This window comes from Oryctolagus cuniculus, chromosome 14 (genome assembly GCF_964237555.1).
Source record: "Oryctolagus cuniculus chromosome 14, mOryCun1.1, whole genome shotgun sequence".
Lineage (NCBI taxonomy): Eukaryota > Metazoa > Chordata > Mammalia > Lagomorpha > Leporidae > Oryctolagus > Oryctolagus cuniculus.
Genome location: NC_091445.1, coordinates 63,496,372 through 63,503,994, shown reverse-complemented (window position 1 = coordinate 63,503,994; position 7,623 = coordinate 63,496,372). Strand labels below are relative to the sequence as shown.

The 7,623-nt window shown below is 39.4% G+C and overlaps 1 pseudogene; it reads right to left on the bottom strand.

The window, feature by feature from the left end:
• Positions 1-5,979: 5,979 nt before the first annotated feature.
• LOC127492905 (U5 spliceosomal RNA) lies at positions 5,980-6,047 on the bottom strand (annotated as a pseudogene).
• Positions 6,048-7,623: the final 1,576 nt, after the last annotated feature.

Sequence of the window (7,623 nt, the reverse complement as noted above, 5' to 3'; positions counted from 1 at the left end):
ATATCTTTGTGATGGCCTTGAAGACTTCAAGAGTAAAGATGAAATTGGAGAAGAGACTCAAACTTTGAGAATAAAATCCTTCAATTTCATGAAGAAAGTACTCACACAGTGAATAAACAGTAAAATTTCAGAAATGTTGGGTTGAGCCCTAATACTCTAATGGGCTCTCTCTACCTCCAGATTATAGAAAAAAATTAAAGAATATGAAAACTAAGCTTTAGAAGTGAGGATTTTGAGGTAAACACATAGGTCTCAGATGGGAAGGAGAATGCCTGCGCTACATTAGGGCAAAAAGATGTCTGGATCAAGAGATCAGGAAGCAAAAGATTTATATGTAAAATAATCAAAACTCAGAAGAAAATTCTTCACTATCCTCTGAGCTATACTAAGAAGATAAATTAGGGGCCAACGTTGTGCCATAGTGAGTAAAGCTGCTGCCTGCTACATCTGCATCACATAGGGGAGCCAGTTTGTTTTCTAGCTGCTCTGCTTCTGATCCAGCTCCCTGCTAACAGCCTGGGAAAGCAGCATACGTTGGCACAAATCCTTGAGCCCCTACCATCCACATGGGAGACCCAGATAAAACTCCTGGCTCCTGGCTTCAGCCTGACCCAGCCCTGGCTGTTGTGACCATCTGGGGAGTAAACCAGCAGATGGAAGATAAATTCATTCTCTCTCTCTCTCTCTCTCTCTCTCTGAATCTGACTTTCAAATAAACAAATAAAACTTAAAAAAATCAGTAAGACAATAAACTCAATCAAAGACTCATAGTGAAGATTATCAGATTGGAAAGTCAAGAAGCAAGAAAATCAGTTGAGGAGGGAAATGTCATTATACCTCTATGATTAAATCTGAGACTATGAGAAATAGATTGGGGCCACCAAATCTTAAACCTACCACTATGTATAGGAAATCCAAACATTTTTAAAACAGAGGTAAATCTAGTCAATGAAAATATTGTTTATACAGAGAATAAAATTAATACAACATAGCAATTAGTTATAAAAGAGTTCAACAAATGGGATAGCAAAAGTAATGTTATACTACAAGCAAATTTTACTAGAATAAAAAAATGTCAACCTGAAGATCATACAACTCTGTTTAAAAAAACAATTAATGGAGACCACTTATACTGCTAAGACATTTTATAATTCATTTCAAGAATAAAGAATATAGTTGCTAGATATCTAGACAATCAAAACCAATAATCTCGAGGGTGGAAATACCAAATCCTCCCCGATCTTCTCCAGAGCCACATTAAAGCCAGAAGACAGTATTGAAACATCAGAGAGTCTGAGAGAGATAATAGTGTATTTCAAGATTATGAGAACTAGCCAAGACATTTGCACATACAAAAAAACTTTCGCAAACATTAGGTTGTACATTTAAAATATATAAAATTGCTGACAATTACATCTCAATAAAGCTGTTTTTAAAAACCATTGGTTTATCTTATTTTGCTTTTTAATGAGAAGAGTACACACTTTTTATTTATATCAGTATTTATAAGTTTTAGTGTACAACCCAATGTATTTTGACCAATGTAACCATAACCCTAATAAAGATTGAGAATGTTTCAGTTACCTCAAACTGTTCCCTGAAGTCCTTTTCTAGAAAATACTCCCATAGTCTTCTGTTATTTTATCATAATAGATTAATTTATTATGTCCTTAAATTCACATAAACAAAACCACATAACATCACTATTTTGCTTCTTTAGCTCAAAAATAATTTTCTGTGTTTCATTCACATTGTGGTATGCATTGCAGTTCTTTCTTTTTTATTGCTGAGTAGTATACTATACTTTTCCATTTTAATGTTGATGACGTTTGGGTTGCTTCCAGTTTAGGGCGCTTATAAATAAAACTGTTATGAACATTTATATGAGTTATGAGTTTTTTGGTAGGATAGATACATTCCTTTCTTTTGGCAATATAGTTAGGAATGGAAATATTTGGTCATAGGAAAGATCTATGTTTAACTTTACTCAAGAGTGAGAAACAGTTTTCCAAAGTGGTTGCATTATTTTATACTCCCACCAGCAATCTATGAGAATTCTAATTTCTCCATATCCACAACAGTAATATTTAACAAATATAGAAATATTTGCATTTTCCACTTTTTTCCTAGGATAACTAAAGAAAGTCTCTTTTCCAAGAAAATGCTCCATTGCTCTTAGTTGTCAAATATATTGACATGAAATCTATTATAATAGCTCCCTTATCTTCATAATGTCACTGGACCTGGACAGATGTCTTCTGATTTGTTTCTTTCTTTTTGAATCAGTTCCCTGTAAGTTTATTAATTTTATTAGATTTTAAGGAATCAATTTTTGCTTTTTTTGATGCCCTTTATTGTTTGCATGTTTTCTATTCCATTGAATGTTCATTTCTTCCCATTATTTCCTTCCTTCTACACTTTTAGTTTTATAAGTCCTGCAAATTGATTTCTTTTTAGGAAGCAATGAACAGATGAAGACAGGAAGAAAAATGATATATTCAATTATATCAAATCTTTATATCTGTGAACAAAAAACATTAGAAGTAAAGTCATTGGAATTAGCGAATAAGAGATCATCAGTGTGATTTTCAAGATGTTTCAGTGTGTACAAATTTTGGATCAAAATCATTGAGCTCCAGGAAAGAAATTTGTTACTCTTTTTGACTATCCAATACATGAATCGAATTTCCTTTGACAATTCTCAACACTCTCCAACTGAAACACATACACACAAACACATGATGATTCTTGAAAGGAGCCAAAACCTATTTCTCACTAGACACATGGAAAAACCCAGAAATTCACTTTCCCAAGAAAACTTGCAGGGAGGGTAAATGCCTCAGGTAAATATAACCCAGGCTCTGCCAGCCAGACACTCCAACCTTATATTAAGGGCCATGAGAAATTCTGCCTGACAGCAGGGTGTTATGGCTTGAGTATGTCCCCCAGATTCACCTGTTGTAAACTTAATCCCCAATTCCACAGTGTTGCGGGTAAGACCTTTAAGAGGGCATTAGCACCGGAGGGCTCTGCTCTTGGGAATGGACTGATACTGTTACTGCAGGAGCAGAATCCTAATGAAAGCAAGTTCCACCTTCTCTCTCTCTCTGTTGTGCTCTCTTGTCCTGCTTTGCACCATCGAATGACATAGCACGAAGGCCAATACCAGATGTAAACATTTTGATGTTAGACTTCCCAGCCTCAAGAACTGTGATTAACATATTTTTCTTTATAAATCCAGTCTGTGAGGGCCAGTGCTGTGGCGTAGTAGGCTAAACCTCTGCCTGTGGTGCCAGCAGCCCATATGGGAGCCATTTGTCTCCAGGCTACTCCTCTTCCAATTTAGCTCTCTGCTTATGGCCTGGGAAACAGTGGAAGATTGTCCAAGTGCTTGGGCCCCTGTACCCACATGGGAGACCTGGAGGAAGCTCCTGGCTTCGGATTGGACCAGCTCCAGCCATTCTGGGTCATTATGGCCATATGGGGAGTGAACCAGCAGATGGAAGACCTTTCTCTGTCTCTCTGTAAATGTACCTCTAAAATAACTAACTAACTAACTAAATAAAATCTTAAGAAAAAATAAACCCAGCCTGTGATGTTTTATTTTAGCAACACAAAGGGGACAAAAACACCGGAGTTGCAGAACTATTACATTTCTGGGGATAGTGATGATAATGGAATTATGAGGGCATCCATCCAGTGTCCATATGGCTGTGTGGGCAGTAAAAACTACAAAATCCAGAATTACCAGAGATATTTTCACCCACTGACTTCACTACTAGCTATACAGCTCTAGATACGTCTGTAGATGTGCCCAAGTTTTGGTGAACTACCTGGCAACATAATCAACTCATTCTGTACTGAAATTAACCACCTTTCATTTTTGTTGCTTCCAACTAGAACTCAATTAAAAGTTGAAGTCAAACTGGGCAGGTAACGGTAAACAAGCATCTTCCTCAACTCTATTTACTTATTTTTAAAAGCAGAGAGAGAACTCTTCCATCTGCTGTTTCACTCCCCAGATATCTGCAACAGTCCAGACAACCAGGCCAAAGCCAGGAGCCTGGAACTCATGGCCTCCTATGTAGGTGACAGAGACCCAACTACAGATGCACCAACTGCTGCCTCCAAGGCTGTGCATTAGCAAGACTGGAAGTAGAGCTGGGACTTGAACCCAGAGACTCTGGATATGGGATGTAGGCAACACAATTGGTTGTGCCAAACACCAGGCTCTCCTTGAACACAAATTTAAAAAATGATACCCACTTCAGTGCCATTAAGATTATTAGGCAAGATAGCATATAAGAAATACTTGATGTGAAGTTGGTGCTGAATAAAGTTAGTTCAGTAACAATCAACAATTATAAACTCTTGAAAAATTGTTATTCAATCTCATTTTAAAATCATCACTGAATCCATATGTCATGGATCTCAATGGTCAATAAGAAACCTTGTGGAGCAGATAAAAAACTTATATAATATTGACTTTCAGGATTTTAAGCAAGGAAATACAGGCATAGACGCTAACTCAAGAGGAGGCAGGATTGAAATAAGTTTTTTTGTGTGTGTCATTTTAGGAGTGTTAAGACCAGGATTTCTTGGTAAGATAACAAGTAGGAACTAATAAAGAGCAATTTATACAGAAAAAAAAGCAATGGACAAAAGTGCTTCAAAGATATCAAGGTTCTTGATTAGAATTATCTTTGGTTATAAAAATAAGGAAGCCATTGGAGAATTTTACAGACAAGTCACCACCAGGCATAACGAATAAGAAGTATTAGACAGGTGAGGGAAAGTTCCTGTTTAAGTTAAATCTATACATACTCTGTATCTTGTCATCATAAAATTGAATTGTTTATTGAAAAAGGCAAGAAGCTCTCCTGTGATTTTCAACTCTTAACCACAAAAGTTTTATAGTTATCTCCCAAGGAATGTAAACTTTGACTACAAAGCTATGATGACTACAAATCTTCCTTTCCATAGTTGTTGTAAAAATTATATTTGGACATTTTATGTTTACTATAAAAAGTTTTGGTAGGATATGTTTGTTGTAGTAAATGGGGATTTTATGCTCATAAATCATAACACATACACCCGTTCTGTGCTGAGGGTGACCCACTCTACAAACCTCCCAACTGTATTCTCTAAGTCACTACTCTACGTAGCAGACTCTTCTGGCTCATGCTTCTCTTCAAAACGTGCATAAAAATTAAATTTGCAATTCCAACAGATAGGCTTCTCACATGAGGCTCGTGTCTCTAGTGTCTTCCTCATGCTCCCCTAGAGAGAGCGGTTTTGGACTAGCAATATGGACGATAGTCAGACTGGAAAGCATCAGGAAGTAACAGCAGTGCGGGAATGGAGTCCAGCAATGTCGCTTCAACTTTAAGGTGTTGGAAGTAAATGGTGGGACAGGAAGATAAGATGCTAACTCAAGAGGGTCAAAGGTTAAAGAAAATAGTGGTTTCTTAAGTGGCAATGCACTTGTTTGTAAGAGGAGGAAGACCAAGAGCCATGAGGAGAGTGATAGGAAACTCAGGAGAAAGGGAATGAGTAATGAAATAAAAAAATATGGGAATCAAGTATTGGGCTGGGGGAGAGGGGAGCAGTGCTGTGGCATAGTAGGTTAGGTTTCTGCCTGTGATGCCAGCATCCCATATGGTTGAGTCCCAGGTGCTCATCTTCTGATCCAGCTCCCTGCTAATGGCCTGGGAAAGCAGTGAAAGACGGTCCAAGTGCTTGGGCCCCTGCACCTATGTGAGAGACCCAGAAGAAGCTTCAGGCTCTTGGCTTCAGATCAGCCCAGCTTCAGCCCTGCCGCCATTTGGGGAGTGAACCAATGGATGGGAGACCTCTCTCAATCTGTCTCTCTCTCTGTCTCTCCCTCTCAGTGTCTGTAATTCTGCCTCTCAAATAAACAAACCTCTTTAAAATAGAAGAAGAAGTGTGGGGCTTGGGAGGGCTTGGGAAGGAAGAACGACACTACTTCCTTTCCACAGAAATCTTTAGTAAAAGGCGAAAGATTTATACGATCTGAAGAGAAAGCAGAGTAGGACAGTGCTTCCTTTGAGAATAAAGAGAAGAAATAGATAGTGGAAATTTTAGTACATGAAAGCTCTTAGTCAGACATTTTAATATTCCATTAAGAGAAAAAGGCAGAGAAGTTGTTTTAGCGGTTAGAGGCATGTTTGGAAAACGTCCAGAAGAGAATGCTATGGACAAGCATCAAGAGTTGAGTAGCAAGAATTACTGAGCAGCAGTAAGGACCCAAATGAAATGCTAGTGGATCCAATTAGCAGAGTTCCTTGAATTTTTCTAGCTACTTGTGGGTCTAGAGAATCTCTAGCAGCCGCTGAAATATTAAGGACACTGGTCTTTCCATAAGATCTGTAGCTTCATGGAAAGACCCAAGAGTGAAACAGAACTGCATATGCATGGAATCAGAATACCAGAGCTGGGCGGCAGTGGGGCTCACATGTTAATGTCCAGGCTGAGGGATGGCCCACCGGAAGTATCTGCAGTGCTACTAGATGTCTGCCAAGAACCTGAGAGAAATCAAGTGTCTCTGATGTTCTAGTTTTAAAATCAATACACAGTCGCATTGTCATCTCCATGATCTGAGTGACTCCCAGGCCTGCTCAACCAAATGGTGTGAACTGTCTATATGAATATATGAAGATGCCTAAAGAAAGAGAAAATGAAAGGACCAGCCAAGGAGAAAGGTGTCTTTCCCTGTGATCTTTGAGTTTTCTGGCCCCAGTGGCAAAACCATCCCTGAAATGTAGTGGAGGTAGTGGACAGGCAGTCCTTGCCTCGTGCCATGCAAAGCTTCAACCATCTGATTTGGTGCTGACCTAGAAATATCGTCACTGTAGTTTGGCTTCCTTCTATCACAGGTCTTCCTACAAAAAGAGGATACACAAGAGCTGCTCACATCACAAGACAATTATTTTTTACGAAATGTATTAACTAGTGACCAGTTTAATTTTTTTTCTGATCTCTTTGTACTTATTTGAAAGGCAGAGAGAGAGATCAATCTTCCATCCACTGGTTCCCTCCGCAATGCCTGCAAGTCAGGGCTGGGTCAGGTCAAAGCTGGGAGCTAAGAATTCCATCTAAGTCTCCCACATTGGCAGCAGGGACCCAACCACTTGCTGCCTTCCAGTGTGCACATCAGCAGGGAGCAAAGCCAGTACTGGATCTTAGGCACTCTAACATGGGGCGCAGGTATCCAGGTTGTCTCTTTCCTAAAGATTTAATTAATTTTATATATTTAGTTGAAAGGCAGGGAGTGATGGGGTGGAAGAGAGGAAGGGAGGCACAGACAGAGAGAAGAGAGGTGGCAAGAGAAAGGAGACAGAAGCGATGTGGGAGAGAAAGTGAGGTGTGGAGGGAGGAAGGGAGCCTCCATCTGCTAGTTCACTGCCAAATCCCAAATGTCTGAAACAGCCAGGGCTGAGCCAGACCAAAACCAGGAACCTGGAACTCATTCTAGGTCTCTTATATAGGTGGCAGGGACCCAGGCACTTGGGCCTTCATCTGTTACCTCCTAGGATGGTTTGGAAGCAGATGAGTCGGGACTGGAATCAGGGTCTCTGATACAGGCTCTCCAAGTGATGTCTT